This window comes from Pelophylax lessonae, assembly GCF_965119305.1.
Source record: "Pelophylax lessonae genome assembly, chromosome: 2".
Taxonomy (NCBI): domain Eukaryota; kingdom Metazoa; phylum Chordata; class Amphibia; order Anura; family Ranidae; genus Pelophylax; species Pelophylax lessonae.
Window position 1 is genome coordinate 41,476,160 of NC_138769.1, and position 17,763 is coordinate 41,493,922.

Below are 17,763 nucleotides of genomic sequence, written 5' to 3' on the forward strand. Positions count from 1 at the left end.
AGTGGCAGATGGAGTGCTGCACCTTGGCCCTGGCATGGAGGGAGGCTGAATTCTTGAGGAATCTTGTACTTTTGGAGCTTTTTCCCATTGTCTTGACTGTGGAACTTTGGGGCAATTCCTTCCAGAATTCAAAGGTGCATTTCAACTGTGATAACCTTGGTGTGGTTAACTGACTTTCGGTGGCTTCACAGTTGGTGGTACGGTTACTTCGGCACTTAGTCTTGCGTTGTCTACAATTGAACTCTTTCATTTATGCTATATATCTCCCTGGGGTGGAAAACACTTTAGCTGACGCTTTGTCTCACTTTCAGTGGGACTGGTTATGAGAGTTGGTACCGGAGGCGGAGCAACATGGGGTCCCTTGTCCCGACTGGCTGTGGAACATTGCATTGGAGTCACAGCGGGGTGGATTCAATGCTCAGTGAGTACAGCTACTTGATCAGCCTACTCCAAGGTATGGCGGGAGTGGTTAGAATTTCTGCACCAGATGGGGGTGGATCCAAAGGGCACAGAGGTTAAATATGGTGTCCTATGTTTTCTCTCGATGCACTTGGAGCGTGGGTTTTTGCAGAGACTCTTGGTCGTAAGTTGGCGGGTTTAGCCTTTTTCTTTAAGCTTCAAGGTTGCAGCGACCACACAAAAGAATATTGGGTCAGGCAGACTTTGAAGGGATATAGGAGGGCACATAAGCGCAAGGATGGCCGGCGCCCGGTTTCATTTGCCATGTTGTATGACCTGTTCGTTCACCTAGGCTACCTGTACTCCTCTGATTATGAGTGCTCGTTGTTTGAGGCTGCATTTACGCTGGCCTTTTTTTTTGGCTTGCAGGTAAGTGGGTTGGTTAGCCCTTCCAAAACTGCTGCTGGGGGTCTATTGGTGCACAAGGTGTCCTGTTCTTGGGACTTGGTTACTTTATGAATACGGTGGTCAAAAACCGATCAAAGGGGAAAAGGCATGCAGATTGCTGTCTTTCACATTCCAGATTCGCCTATCTGTCCAGTTAGAGCAGTAGAGGTTTTTCTTTCTGTATGACCGGATCTGGGGGGTTCATTTCTTTTTCACTAAGATGGTTCTGGACTGTCTTGTTTTCAGTTCATTTCAATGTCCCTTATGTGCTGTGGCAGTGGTGGGTCTTTGGAGGAGGAGAGAGTTCTTGATATTAGGAATGGTCGAGACCCATCGGTGGTATGGCATTCTCGGGTACATTCCTATTAATGAGGGGTTAACTCAGAATATGTAAAATGGAGGTCACTGCGAATAATTAGGATTGTCCCCGAGCCAGTGTGCTGCGGCTGGGGGCCTAAGTGTAAGCAAAGGTTTTTGTAGTGAATAGTTTCCGTATTGTTGCCCTCAAAGACCACCAAGCTTCATTTCTCAGTTTCTGTTATAATGAATGTTATGGTATTTATTTGAAATTGCTGTTTTGTAATGGCTGTGATGACCATTTTACTCCAAAAGCTGTTTTGTCTTTTATGGTATAAGTGGGGGTTGGAGGGGATGGCCTAGCAGGTTGAGTAGTACTGGCAGATACGTATCTACAGGGCTGTCATCAGGGGTGTACAGCCCATACACATGTAGGGGGCCCGGGGGCTCTGAGGGGCCCAGGCCCCAACAAACCAGATTGAGTTGTTGCTGTTGTAGTAACTAGGAATAGGTAAAGCAGAGTAAGCCGATGCAGCTGAAGGGCTGTCTCTTTGCTGGATTGGGCTCTTTGCTGACTATTTGAGGCCATCTCTTTGTTGGCTTGGGATGTCTCTTTGCTGAATATTTGGGGCTGTATCTTTGCTGGATTGGATTCATTTTCATATATTAAGTTGTAAGAGTGTTAAAATAAAACTGTGTGCACTGAGGCACTGAAGGACTCGGTGTGCACTGAAGGACTCGGTGGGATGGCCAGTGGGCGGATTTGGTGGGACGGCCAGAGGGCGGGCCCTGGGGAATATTGGTTGTCAGGCCCGGAAGGGCCCAGCCCTAAAGCTGTGTAAGGGGCCCCAAAATTTCTGATGGGTGCCCTGCGTATCTATACTACACGTGTCAAGCCTTCTTTGAAGAATAGAGGCTGTTTTAGTTACAGAAAAGGGGGAGGAGGAGGAGAAACTCAATATTGGTGCCCATGGTTTTTATGGGAACAAATGTCCAGCAAGTTCATATTCAGTAGGTTTGATAGCTATATAGTTTATATCCAGATTTATCTCACATCAATTCAACTGGATAACATATATCTATGACATAAGATAACATAAAAGCAGGAAGCTTTTATTACTTTGACTTGTTAAAAGCATTTAAAAGAAATGCAGGACATTGCGTGCCATTTATTAATGTGTATAGATCATGCTTTTCTAAGAAAAATGATTGCTTACCTATCCTGATAAACTGTACATGTGCTTTGACAACATAAAATAACACTAATACAAATGTACAAAAAGCCTTCATTCAGTGTGTTGCCACGTATAACAGTCTTTATGGGTACTTAAAGACAAACAGACATTTGTCTATACACAGTCAAAGCCCTTCCACAATTCTCAATTGCTCTGTGTTCCTCTATAATTCTCATTTGTTCTGTTGAAATAAATCATTTCATCATTATCTAATTTTATGTCATGGCTAAGAGTTATCATGTTCAACTGATATGAGATACAGTAACCTGGTTATTCATAATCTCATGATCTCATAAATCTTTGAGTATAGTCTACACCATAGTACCAAATGTATTGGTATGCCTGCCTTTACACGCACATGAACTTTAATGGCATCCCATTCTTAGTCCGTAGGATTCAATATTGAGTTGGCCCACCCTTTGCAGCTATAACAGCTTCAACTCTTCTGGGAAGGCTGTCCACAAGGTTTAGGAGTGTGTCTATGGGAATGTTTTTGAACGAGAAGGCCTGACTCGAAGTCTACACTTAAATTCACCCCAAAGGTGTTCTATGGGGTTGAGGTCAGGACAGTCAAGTTCTTCCACCCCAAACTCGCTCATCCATGTCTTTATGGATCCTGCTTTGTGCACTGGTCCAAATCATTTTGTAGAGGGGGGTTATGGTGTGGGGTTGGTTTTCACAGGTTGGGCTTGGCCCCTTAGTTGCAGTGAAGGGAACTCTTAAGGTGTCAGCATACCAAGACATTTTGGACAATTTAATGCTCCCAAATTTGTGCGAATAGTTTGGGGATGGTCCAACATGACTGTGCACCAATGCGCAAACTAGGTTCATAAAGACATGGATAAGCGAGTTTGCAGTGGAGAAACTTGACTGGTCTGCACCCCAACCCAACATAAAAACTTTGGGATGAATTAGAGGGCAGACTGTGAGCCAGGTCTCCTCGTCCAACATCAGTGCCTGGCCTCACAAATGCGCTTCTGGAAGAATGGTCAGAAATTTCCATAGACACTCCTAAACCTTGTGGACAGCCTTCCCAGAAGAGTTGAAGCTGGTATAGCTGCAAAGATTGTGCCAACTCAATTTTGAAAAATCGTTCGTGCCAAACCAATCTATTAACCTTCTACGATGAAGTGAGCTGCCATCTAGATAAAGGTAAGCCGGTGGATGTGGTTTATCTGGACTTTGCAAAGGTCTTTGACACCGTTCCCCACAAACGCTTACTGTACAAACTAAGGAAGGTAGGTATGGACCATAAGGTGAGTACCTGGATAGAGAACTGGCTCCAGGGGAGAGTCCAGAGGGTGGTGATTAATGGGGAGTACTCGGATTGGGCGGGTGTGGAAAGTGGGGTCCCCCAGGGTTCTGTCCTGGGACCAATCCTGTTTAATTTATTCATAAATGATCTAGAGGAGGGGATATCTAGTACAATCTCAGTATTTTCAGATGATACTAAACTAAGCATGCCAATATCTTCTATGCAGGATGTGGAAACCTTGCAAGCGGACCTGAACAAAATAACGGGATGGGCAACTACATGGCAGATGAGATTTAATGTTGAAAAATGTAAAGTAATGCACTTGGGGGCCAGAAACCAGAAAGCAAGCTACTCACTAGGGGGGGGGGACCTCTGGGTGAGTCTAGGATGGAAAAGGACTTGGGGGTACTGGTAGACAACAAGCTTGGCAGTGGCATGCAATGCCAAGCCGCCGCAAGCAAAGCCAACAGAATACTGGGATGTATAAAAAAGGGGATTCACTCCAGAAATAAAGAGATTATTCTCCCGCTCTACAAGACTCTGGTCTGGCCACATCTGGAGTATGCTGTCCAGTTCTGGGCACCGGTCCTCAGGAAGGATGTGCTGGAATTGGAAAGAGTCCAGAGAAGGGCAACAAAAATAATTAGGGGAATGGAGGACATCAGCTATGAGGAAAGACTACAAGCACTGAACCTATTCTCTCTGGAGAAGAGACGATTGAGGGGGGGATATGATATCAATGTACAAATACTGTACTGGTGACCCGAGCATAAGGAACAAACTATTCAGTGAAAGGGAATACAATAAGACACGTGGCCACTCACTAAAACTAGAGGAAAGGCGGTTTAACCTTAAAGTGCGTAAGGGGTTCTTCACTGTAAGAGCGGTAAGGATGTGGAATTCTCTTCCACAAGCAGTCGTATCAGCAGGGAGCATTGATAGTTTCAAAAAACTATTAGATGGACACCTTAAAGACCACAAAATACAGGGGTATACAATGTATGGTTAAAAGCAAACACACACACACATCATAGGTTGAACTGGATGGACTGATGTCTTTTTTCAACCTCACTAACTATGTAACTATGTAAGAATTGGTAAGCTGCAATATAATAAATGTTTGCTTGAAAGGTTTAATACCGCTTTAGGCAAGTGTTGTCTAAGCAGCACAAGAAGAGAAATTTGAAATATCTCCTTTAGTAAAACTTCACCAACTGTAACCCTACGGACTAAGACTGGGATCCAATGAAAGTTTATCTGCATGTAAAGGCAGGCGTCCCAATACTTTTGGTAATATACTGTAGTGTATATGTACAGTATTGTGGCAATGACTAAAGACAACCCAAACAAAGGTAAAAAGGATGTCAGTGGTGTGTGGGAAAGAGGGGAGAGGCCGCAGAAGCTACAGATGGTCCTGTGACTAGGGATGGGGTTTGATTATTTAAGGGATTATTGAATCCTGTTTGAAATTCGACTAACTCCTACTTAGGAATAAATACCAATGAGGTCTACGAGGGGGAGAGGGTGAATCCTATTACTAAATTCTGTCCATTTTTAGGGCTAATAGGCAAACTACCGTAAGAAAAGAAGCTATGGGGCCATGGCCCATGAACCAATGCAAAAAAATACAGGGAGAGGGTTACATAGTTACTTAATTAGTCTGGTTGTATAAGACACAAGTTCAGTTCAACCCACAGAGAAAAAAAAACACACAAAAAAAACCTCCATATACTGTACACCATCCTGTACCCACTGTAAATCCAGAGGAAGGTGAAAAAAAATAAAGCATGTTCCAATTTGCTCCAGCAGGAGGAAAAAAATTCCTTTCTGATTCCCCGAGAGGCAATTGGATTGGATATACCCTGGATCAACTTTACCTATAAATATTAGTATCCAGTTATATTATGTTTATCTAGGAACAAATTCAGGCCCTTTTTAAAACAATCAAGTGTGCTGGCCAGAACCAGCTCTTGAGAGAGTCTATTGCACATTTTCACAGCTCCTACTTTGAAAAAGCCTTTCCGCTTTCAGAGGTTAAATCTCTTTCTCTCTAGACGTAAAGAGTGCCCCCTTGTCCTCTCTGATGACCTTAAAGTGAATAACTCAACACCAAGTTCTTTATATGATCCACTTATGTATTTGTACATATTGATCATATCCCCCCTTATGTATTTATACATGTTGATCATATCCCCCCTTAATCTCCTCTTCTCAAGAGAGAATAATTTCAGTCCCTCTAATCTTTCCGCATAGCTGAGCTCCTCCATGCCTCTTATCAGTTTGGTTGCCCTTCTCTGCACTTTCTCCAGTTCCCCGATATCCTTTTTAAGAACTGGTGCCCAAAACTGAACTGCATATTCCAGATGAGGTCTTACTAATGATTTGTACAGGGGCAAAATTATATATCTCTCTCTCTCTGGAGCCCATACCTCTGTTAATACAAGAAAGGACTTTGCTTGCTTTGGAAACCACAGCTTGGCATTGCATGCTATTATTAAGCTTATGATCTACCAGAACACCTAATGACCTAGGGTCAGCAGGTCACGTTTAATAAGAGAGAAAAAAAATGAGTACAGGGAGTGTTTTACTACTTAAATTAATAAATTGGCCTGGACCGGTACTGGGCCGGAGCTTACAGAGTAGCTGGAGAAGACTGTCAAGTCAAACATTTTGTGGGAGAAGACTGCTCTAGAGAGACAACTCAGAAGCAAGAGTGCATGAGTTGCCGCCAGCACAGCTGCATCTTAACCCCTTGCCTACCGAGCCAATTCTGACACTTCTCTCATATATGTAAAAATCTGTTATTTTGCTAGAAAATTACTTAGAACCCCCAAACATATATATATTTTTTTTAGTAGTACCCATTCCCCCCCCCTCCCCCCTGAAGGGTGTCAAATGTGGCACCAGAGGGGGGGAGGAAGCAAATGAGCGGAAGTTCCACTTTTGGGTGGAACTCCGCTTTAACAGAACTGATTTAACTTCTCACTCCCTGCTAAGCAGAATCCTTTCCAGGAGGCTGTATCCACCTCAGCCCAGGCCATTTAAAGAAGGCACTTTTACTGTTCTACCTCTTAAACTGAACAGTATCAACCACCTAATTTCTTAAAGTTAACAGTGCTTTAAGAAACCCATCCCTTAAAGTGACCAGTTCCAACAGCTCTGCTTTTTAAAGAGAACTATCCTGCTTCCTCCACATCTTAAAGGGAACGCACTTTACATTGCATGCCAATATAAGGGCCCCAGCTAAGCCGGCAGAAGAGACAACTTTCAGATTGTTTTATGCTGAAGGTCAATCCCTTTTGGAAATACTGGTGTGCAAGAAGTCTAACAGTTTTTTGCAGGCTTAAACCTAGACTCTCCTGACTGAGGGCCTACAAGTGGATAAGCTGCTCATTCTCTTGCTACCCATTCGTTTCTCATTTGGGGAGTAATCTCCCAGTCAAAGTGCTATTGTTTATGCCCTTGGTCCTGCAGGACATAAGTGGCCATGCTTAAAGCATTTGTTACCCCAACACTTAATATTCCTGATATGTGTCGACTGTACCATGTACTTGTATGAGAAAGTATCCTGTTCTCTTTGTATTTGTCAGGAACCATGAATCAGACTGAGACAGAAAATGAAGTAAAAATCACACCTCTAATGTAATAGTAAAAATAGTACAGATCAGGAATGTACTCAAAACATAAGCCAGGGTTCAGAAGCCAGAAAATTAGACAAGCCAGTGATCAGGGAGCCAGAAATCAGCGTAGTCGGAAGCAGAAGGTCGGGATCCGGAACCAGAAGGGACGTCAGCCGGCCAAAGTCTTTAACAGGAACACAGCAGAGAAATTCAGTATATCTTGACAAGGCGAAGGCTGGAATTACCAAGGCAGCCTTAATAGCCAGAATGGGCTGGCTGTAGGCGGGACTGACAAGCAGATAATGATAACCAGGTGAGCCACTGAGGAAACAATGAGTGCTGACAATTATCGGACAGTTGAGCAGCCTGAGCACAGAGAAGAGAGCTGCTGCAAGCCCAGCCCTGACAGAATTTGTTTCCTCTGTGTGAAATCCGCGGTGTTCCTGCCAGTTCCTCTCCTTCCCTTTTAAAAGCTGACCACACTAAGCATGGGAGCACACCATGGTCCATTCTCTAGCTATGCTAGGAGCTCAGCCTGCTCTCCTCCAATAATCAGACTTGTCCTGACATGCCCCCCGCTGCACAGTTAATCACTGGGAAGCTCAGTGTGCTGTTGCTTCTCCTCCCATCAGTTATTATGCAGCTGAGAACAGAGGGAATGTGATCACTTATAAAAAAAATGGGTATTTATCATTTTTTTTTATATGTTTTTGCCTTTCATTTCTATTTTAAACTGAATGGGTTGTTTTACAAGGCAATTGTTTACAATCCCTTTAAAGGGTATCTGACTGTGCTGTACTGCTACTGTGTTGAATCACTATGTTCATCGTGTAACGTTTAAACTGTTGCATTGCTCTACCATTGTATTGCTACCAATACAATATGGTTATTTCTTTTAGCACAGTTGGTGTGTATCTTTCTTGTGTAACGGCCGGGAGACTCCCCCGTCAAGGTATTGTGGCGGTGTCAGCAGGAGTGGGGTTCAGTTTGGGGCCAAGACAAGAGCAGAGGACCCAACTATCAGCGGCTCCTTCGGGGGCAGCGCTACATCTAAAAGCCACATACTTGTCCTTCTAGACCAGCTGACCATAGTTTAAATGCCATGCATTTTATGGCTATTATGGTTTGAAAGAAAATTTGGGTTAATCCCTTCAGGACCACAAATATTGAACCCGCAGGATTCACCTCAAACCCATGGTAGCAGCGAACCTTATCTCTGCTTGGTTAAGCGTGCCATACAGGGTTTGAATTTGACTAATTCCTATTGAGGTGGGCAAAATTTGAGCCATGGGTGGCCTTGTAAGCACCCCATTTTCAAGTCAAACAAGTAATGCAGAGTGCAGGGGTCAGTAGTATAAAAAATAGAGTTCAAAGGTCATTAGTATGTAATGTAGAGTTCAGAAGTAGTGATGTCGCGAACATAAAATTTGCCGTTCGCGAACGGCGAACGCGAACATCGGCAAATGTTCGCGAACCGGCGAACATTGCGAACCGCCATAGACTTTAATAGGCAGGGGAATTTTAAAACCCACAGGGACTCTTTCTGGCCACAATAGTAATGGAAAAGTTGTTTCAAGGGGACAAACACCTGGACTGTGGCATGCCGGAGGGGGATCCATGGCAAAACTCCCATGGAAAATTACGTAGTTGACGCAGAGTCGGGTTTTGTTCCATAAAGGGCATAAATCACCTAACATTCCTAAATTGTTTGGAATAACGTGCTTTAAAACATCCAGTGTGTGTATACGATCAGGTATGATGTTGTATCGATCAGGTAGTGTAAGGGTTACGCCCGCTTCACAGTGACAGACCAAACTCCCCGTTTAACGCACCGCAAACAACCGCAAAACAGACCAGAACCGACCAAAATGGGACAGGAACTGGGCTTTAAGGGTTAGGGTTAGGGTTAGGTTTAGTGTTAGGGGCTAGGGTTAGGGTTACGGTGAGATACTTAGGGTTAGAGTTAGTAACCCTACCCCTACGCCTCTAACCCTAACCGTCTAACCCTAAGCACTAAAAATAACCCTAACCCTAGCCCTAACCCTAACCCTAACCCTAATTCTAATTTTTTTTCTGGTTCTGGACATGCTACAGAGCTGAAACTTCACAGGTACACTTTTTAGACCCCCAGACACTGAATCACACAAAAAAAAGTTCTTAAAAATTGTAATTTTTTTGTTAGAAAGCCAATTATTGGAAAAATTAAAAAAAAAAAATAATAATAAAAAATTTCTTTGGATTTAGCATCTGTGAAGTTTCAGCTCTGTAGCATGTCCGGAACCAGAAAAAAAATACGAATTAGGGTAAGGGCTAGGGTTAGGCTTAGGGCTAGGGTTAGGGCTAGGGTTAGGGTTAGGGCTAGGGTTAGGTTTAGGGTTAGGGTTATTTTTATGGCTAGGCTTAGAGGGTTAGGGTTCAAGGTTAGACGGTTACGGTTAGAGGGTTAGGGTTAGGTTTAGTGTTAGGGGCTAGGGTTAGGGTTACGGTGAGATACTTAGGGTTAGAGTTAGTAGCCCTACCCCTACCCCTCTAACTCTAACCCTCTAACCCTAAGCACTAAAAATAACCCTAACCTTAGCCCTGACCCTAACCCTAGCCCTAACCCTAACCCTAACCCTAACCCTAGCCCTAACCCTAATTCTATTTTTTTTCTGGTTCTGGACATGCTACAGAGCTGAAACTTCACAGGTACACTTTTTAGACCCCCCAGACAATAAATCCAAAGAATTTTTTTTTTTTAAGTTTTCCAATAATTGGCTCTCTATCAAAAATGACAATTTTTAAGAACTTTTTTGTGTGATTTAGTGTCTAGGGGGTCTAAAAAGTGTACCTGTGAAGTTTCAGCTCTGTAGCATGTCCAGAACCAGAAAAAAAGATCATTTTTCAGTAGAGCAGGGATGGTGGGAACCCCTTTTACACCTATATGATCTTTTTTTCTGGTTCTGGACATGCTACAGAGCTGAAACTTCACAGGTACGCTTTTTAGACCCCCCCCCCCCAGACAATAAATACAAAGAATTTTTTTTTTTTAAGTTTTTTTTTTTTTTTAATTTTTCCAATAATTGGCTCTCTATCAAAAATGACAATTTTTAAGAACTTTTTTGTGTGATTTAGTGTCTAGGGGGTCTAAAAAGTGTACCTGTGAAGTTTCAGCTCTGTAGCATGTCCAGAACCAGAAAAAAAGATCATTTTTCAGTAGAGCAGGGATGGTGGGAACCCCTTTTACACCTATATGATCTTTTTTTTCTGGTTCTGGACATGCTACAGAGCTGAAACTTCACAGGTACACTTTTTAGACCCCCCCCCCCCCAGACACTAATCCAAAAAAAGTCATGCCTGCCACCGTATATATCAGTGGTGGGTGGGCAGTGGCACTGCAGTGGGCACAGTACACTCTGTGGACCTGACAGTCACTGGCACCCAGGCAACTTCAATTATAAAAAAATATATATATTTTTACTTTGCAAGCTGCTGTGCCACCGTATATATATCAGTGGTGGGTGGGCACGCAGTGGCACTACAGTGGGCACAGTACACTCTGTGGACCTGACAGTCACTGGCAGCCCAGGCAACTGCAATAATAAAAAATTTTTTTTTTTTTTTTTTTCAATTTGCAACAAGATGCTGTGCCACCGTATATATATCAGTGGTGGGCAGTGCACTGCAGTGGGTACAGTGCACTCTGTGGACCTGACACAGCACTCACTGCAATTATGACAGAGGAAAAAAAAAATATTTTTTAAAATGCAAGGTACTGTGCCTGTGCCACCCGAAATGAGTGTGGTGTGCACACAGTACAGTCTGTGGTGGGTCTGTGGCCTCTCACACACAGCGGGCAGGCAACTGCAGTGTACACTAGAGATATATATATATATATATATATATATATATATATATATATATATATATATATATATATATATATATATATATATATATATATATATAAATAAAAAAAAAATACTCAATTACCAGCCCTAAAAAGGGCTTTTGGGGACACTAGATATATATATATATATATATATATATATATATATATATATATATATATATATATATATATATATATACAGTGGGTACGGAAAGTATTCAGACCCCCTTACATTTTTCACTCTTTGTTATATTGCAGCCATTTGCTAAAATAATTTAAGTTCATTCTTCTTCCTCATGAATGTACACATAGCACCCCATACTGACAGAAAAACACAGAATTGTTGACATTGTTGCAGATTTATTAAAAAAGAAAAACTGAAATATCACATGGTCCTAAGTATTCAGACCCTTTGCTCAGTATTTAGTAGAAGCCCCCTTTTGATCTAATACAGCCAGGAGTCTTTTTGGGAAAGATGCAACAAGTCTTTCACACCTGGATTTGGGGATCCTCTGCCATTCCTCCTTGCAGATCCTCTCAAGTTCTGTCAGGTTGGATGGTAAACGTTGGTGGACAGCCATTTTTAATCTCTCCAGAGATGCGCAATTGGGTTTAAGTCAGGGCTCTGGCTGGGCCATTCAAGAACAGTCACGGAGTTGTTGTGAAGCCACTCCTTCGTTATTTTAGCTGTGTGCTTAGGGTCATTGTCTTGTTGGAAGGTAAACCTTCGGCCCAGTCTGAGGTCCAGAGCACTCTGGAGAAGGTTTTTGTCCAGGATATCCCTGTACTTGGCCGCATTCATCTTTCCCTCGATTGCAACCAGTCGTCCTGTCCCTGCAGCTGAAAAACACCCCCACAGCATGATGCTGCCACCACCATGCTTCACTGTTGGGACTGTATTGGACAGGTGGTGAGCAGTGCCTGGTTTTCTCCACACATACCGCTTAGAATTAAGGCCAAAAAGTTCTATTTTGGTCTCATCAGACCAGACAATCTTATTTCTCACCATCTTGGAGTCCTTCAGGTGTTTTTTAGCAAAGTCCATGCGGGCTTTCATGTGAGAGGCTTCCGTCGGGCCACTCTGCCATAAAGCCCCGACTGGTGGAGGGCTGCAGTGATGGTTGACTTTCTACAACTTTCTCCCATCTCCTGGCTGCATCTCTGGAGCTCAGCCACAGTGATCTTTGGGTTCTTCTTTACCTCTCTCACCAAGGCTCTTCTCCCCCGATAGCTCAGTTTGGCCGGACGGCCAGCTCTAGGAAGGGTTCTGGTCGTCCCAAACGTCTTCCATTTGAGGATTATGGAGGCCACTGTGCTCTTAGGAACCTTAAGTGCAGCAGAAATCTTTTTGTAACCTTGGCCAGATCTGTGCCTTGCCACAATTCTGTCTCTGAGCTCTTCAGGCAGTTCCTTTGACCTCATGATTCTCATTTGCTCTGACATGCATTGTGATCTGGAAGGTCTTATATAGACAGGTGTGTGGCTTTCCTAATCAAGTCCAATCAGTATAATCAAACACAGCTGGATTAAAATAAAGGTGTAGAACCATCTCAAGGATGATCAGAAGAAATGGAAAGCACCTGAGTTAAATATATGAGTGTCACAGCAAAGGGTCTGAATACTTAGGACCATGTGATATTTCAGTTTTTCTTTTTTAATAAATCTGCAACAATGTCAACAATTCTGTGTTTTTCTGTCAGTATGGGGTGCTATGTGTACATTCATGAGGAAGAAGAATGAACTTAAATGATTTTAGCAAATGTCTGCAATAAAAAAAAGAGTGAAAAATTTAAGGGGGTCTGAATACTTTCCGTACCCACTGTATATATATATATATATATAAATTAAAAAAAAATACTCAATTACCAGCCCTTGAAAGGGCTTTTGGGGACACTAGATATATATATATTATATATATATATATATATATATATATATATATATATATATATATATATATATATATAAAAAAATTACACAAAAGAAGGGCTTTTTGGGGTGCTGTCAGGATGCTGTCCTTACAGCAGTAGTGGACCAAGAACACTGACTAGCAAGACCAGGAACACTGACTAACAACTGTCCCTAGCTATTAACAGCAGCAGCAGCAGCAACACTCTCCCTGCTCTCACTAACACACTGCTTCAGAATGATCTAAGATGGATGCTGCCCTTGCTTATTTATAGGAGGTGGGAGGGTGTGGGAGGGAGGTATGCTGATTGGCTGGAAATGTGCCTGCTGACTGTGAAGTTCAGGGTCAAAGTTTGCCTCAATGATGTATTATAGGGGGCGGACCGAACATCGCATATGTTCGCCCGCAGCGGCGAACGCGAACATGCTAAGTTCGGCGGGAAGTGTCCGCCAGAGAAAAGTTCGGTACATCTCTATTCAGAAGTCATTAGTATATAATGCAAAATGCAGAGGTCAGTAAAAGGTAACAGAGTGCAGGGGTCAGTAGTATGTAAAGTAGAGTTCAGAAGTCATTATTATGTAATGAACAGCGCAGTGGTCAGTAGTAAGTAACATGGAATTCAGGAGTCAGTAGTAACGCAGAGTACAGAGGTCAGTAGTAAACAATACAGAGTGCAAGGTTAGAAGTATGTAAACCAGGAAAAAACCCCTTCAGGTGGCGTTCAGAGCACGTGCCATACCCAGAATATGCCACTGAGTACATAACGCAGGGTACAGAAATGAAGGACATAATTATTTCTGCCCTGAGAGAGGATATGATATCAATGTACAAATACCATACTGGTGACCCTAGCATTGTGAACAAACTATTCAGTGAAAGGGGATATAAAAGGACTCGCGACCATTCACTAAAATTAGAAGAAAAGAAGTTTAACCCTAAATTGCGTAAAGGGTTCTATACCGTCAGAGCGGTAAGGATGTGGAATTCTCTTCCACAAGCAGTGGTGTCAGCGAGGAGCATCGATAGTTTCAAAAAACTATTAGATGGGCACCTTAATGACCACAACATACAGGGGTATACAATGTACTATTGACATAAACACTTATACACACACTCATCATAGGTTGAACTGGATAGACTGGTGTCGTTTTTTTAACCTCACTAACTATGTAACTATGCCTTATGGGGACATTATCAATGCACTGTTAATTGTAAGTACTGCATCCCAGATTACCAGTTCATACCTGCTGCTCTGGCTGCCAACTCCCTTCTCTATATCAATCCCCTGGGACAGACTAGTAGGACACTAGGGAATAATAGGACTAATAGGACACTAGGGAATAGTGTCCTATTGTTGGTGTCAGTGGAAGTGATAGTGTCCCATCAGTGGGAGGGATAGTGTCCCATTGTTGGTGTCAGTGGGAGTGATAGTGTCCCATCAGTAGTGTCAGTGGGAAGAATAGTGCTCCATCATTTGTGTCAAAGCAAGGAATAGTGTCTCATTACTGGTGTCAGTGGGAGGAATAGTGCTCCATCATTTGTGTCAATGCGAGGAATAGTGTCCCATTACTGGTGTCACTGTGAGGAATAGTGTCCTATTGTTGGTGTCAGTGGGAGCGATAGTGTCCCATCAGTGGTGTCAGTGGGAAGAATAGTGCTCCATCATTTGTGTCAAAGCAAGGAATAGTGTCCCATTACTAGTGTCACTGGGAGGAATAGTGTCCTATTGTTGGTGTCAGTGGGAGTGATAGTGTCCCATTACTGGTGTCAGTGGGAGGAATAGTGCTCCATCATTTGTGTCAATGCGAGGAATAGTGTTCCATTACTAGTGTCACTGGGAGGAATAGTGTCCTATTGTTGGTGTCAGTGGGAGTGTCCCATCAGTAGTGTCAGTGGGAAGAATAGTGCTCCGTCATTTGTGTCAATGCGAGGAATAGTGTCCCATTACTGGTGTCAGTGGGAGGAATAGTGTCCCATTACTGGTGTCAGTGGGAGCATTAGTGTTCCATTGTTGGTGTTATTGGGAGTAAAGGTGCCTCATTGTTGGCATCAATGAGAGGAATGGTGCCCCATCATTGGTGTAAGAGGGAGAAATAATGCCCCATCATTGGTGTAAGTGGGAGGAATAGTGCCCCATTGTTGGTGTCAGTGGCAGGAATAGTGACCCATCATTAGTGTCAGTGGGAGAAATAGTGTCCCAGCATTGCAGGAACTATACCCCACTGTTGCTGACAGCGGGGGGATTAGTGCCCCAAGGCCTGCAGTTTGGAGACCACTGCGCTACTGATTGAACCGCTATATACAAATAACAACTTAAAAGCACACTCACAAATTTGTATATGAATATATGCAGAGATGTATAGTAACGAAGTAGAACTACTTAAGTACTGTACTTAAGTACCGAAATGCGGTATCTGTACTTTCCTAGAGTAGAATTTTTTTCTCCTACTTCTACTTTTACTTCACTACATTTTTTCAATGATATCGATACTTCTACTCAAGTATTTTTTTTTTGTGCTGCATAGTTACTCGTTACTTTTAAAAAAATTACCACTGCCAGAACAGTAGATGGAAGGTTGCATAAAGCTCAAAAAAATGTGTATAATGTCATTTGTAAATCAGCGCATATGAAAATAAAGGCTGTGTATAATAAAAGCTGCTATACCAAATCTTTCCAATAAAAAGAAAATATGAAACAAAAAAATAAATGGTGCTACAGCGCTTAAAGTGCATCAAGAAACTACTAACGAACACAGGTGAATCATTTGAATAAATCATTTGAAATAATAAAAAACAATATGATGTTCAAACTTTTGACTTCTTTCTTTAATAACTACATAACACAGTACTTGTACTTCTACTTTCAGTACTTGAGTAGAATTTTTTTTTCAAAACTACTGGTACTTTTTACTTTTAGTACTTAAGTAGCAAATTTTTTGAAAAAACTACTTGCAATACTTAAGTAAAAAAAATGTTGAATACTTTAGTACTTCTACTTAAGTAACTTTTTCTGCGAGCACTTCTACTCAAGTCACTTTTTGATCGAGCACTTGTACTTTTACTCAAGTAGAAATTTCGAGTACTTTATACAAGTCTGAATATATGCCAGAGCAAATAAAGCCAGATGAAAAAAGTAACTTTTACAATAATAACCCGTAAACGTTCCTTTGCCTCAATTGCGCTATAAATTCCCTTTAAAATGACACCTAATGCTAGATAAAATTAGCAAAATTGTCTGTTCGCCTTGGCACAAACTCTTTAATAAAGACCCACTCTACATTGTGATAACCTTGCTTTCTGAAGTGTTTATCAGCTCTGCTGTGTAAAAGGGATTAGTGTTACCAGAATTAAGCACACAATAATTTCAACATGCTGCCTATCACTCCACACAGCCCGGGACGTGCCAAGCTATTATCTCTAATATTACTGCAAGGGAAAGCCATTTGCTGCACAGGGATCGTGAAATGAAACTCGAGCAGCTATCTTTCCCGGGTAGCCTTCCTGGATGGATTATGGAAAACGCAGGAACGCGGCATCTGTTTGGGAATCTGCATCGGAGGCTTAAAGTGAGAGATATGAGCTCGGCTTTGTGTTAAAGAATATCTGATTTTATAGCAAACACATAAAAGAGATATGCAGTAAACAGCCGATATCCCTAAATATCTGTCAGGAGTCAGGATGACGGAGATAAAAGTGGAAATTGTCAATTAACCCTTAGTGTACTTCTTTACTTTTAAAGCAAACCTATCATGAGAAAAATATGGAGGCACTGTTGGCAGACTTGTTGGATGAGATCCCCGGACATCTTCAAACCCTCATTTTTGACATTTTTTTCATCAGCTAAAATTTCTATAGCACAAGCCGACCACCTAGTGGTTAAGTTTGCTTTAGTAAAACATAAAATCTCCTGGATCATGGTCAATGGAAAACTGACCAGCATCCTCAGAGACAAACAATCCAGATTTGAAAAAGTGTGGACCCCATGTAATAAATACCTTCAAGCCCCATAGTTCTGAGCAGTGTTGCCAACCCCCCGGACTAAAATTTACTGGCAGAATGCCAAAATTTACGGACGGCACCAATTTTTTACTGGCACTGCAAAAATGTACATAAAATAGCCATTTTCAGTGCTAAACCGTGCAAATATGAATAATTAAACTATAAACATGTAGATAGTGCTATTAGCAATGAGTTTAAGTTAAACAAAAGTCATAAACCATATTTCTCCATTTACATGTCCTTCTCTGCCCCCTGCCTTTAGCCCCCCACAGCACTGTCGTCCTCCGCCCCCTGCCTTTAGCCCCCATAGCACAATGTCCTTCTCTGCCCCCTGCCTTTAGCCCCCATAGCACAGTGTCCTTCTCTGCCCCCAAAATAATAACTCCCCCAAGATGATGAGACCCCAGAATGATGGGACCCCCAGCATGATAACTCCCCCAAGATCATGAGACCCCAGAATGATCAAACCCCCATTATAATTACTCCCCCACCATCATAACTCCCCCAAAATGAAAAAACCCCAGAATGATTACTCCCCCACTATGATGACTCCCCCAGGATGATTGGACCCCCACGATGATTGGACCCCCACGATGATTGGACCCCCAGTATGATGACTCCCCCAGGATGATGACTCCCCCAGGATGATGGGACCCCCAGGATGATGGGACCCCCAGAATTATGAGACCCCCAGGATGATGAGACCCCCCTCATGATATAATCCCCATATT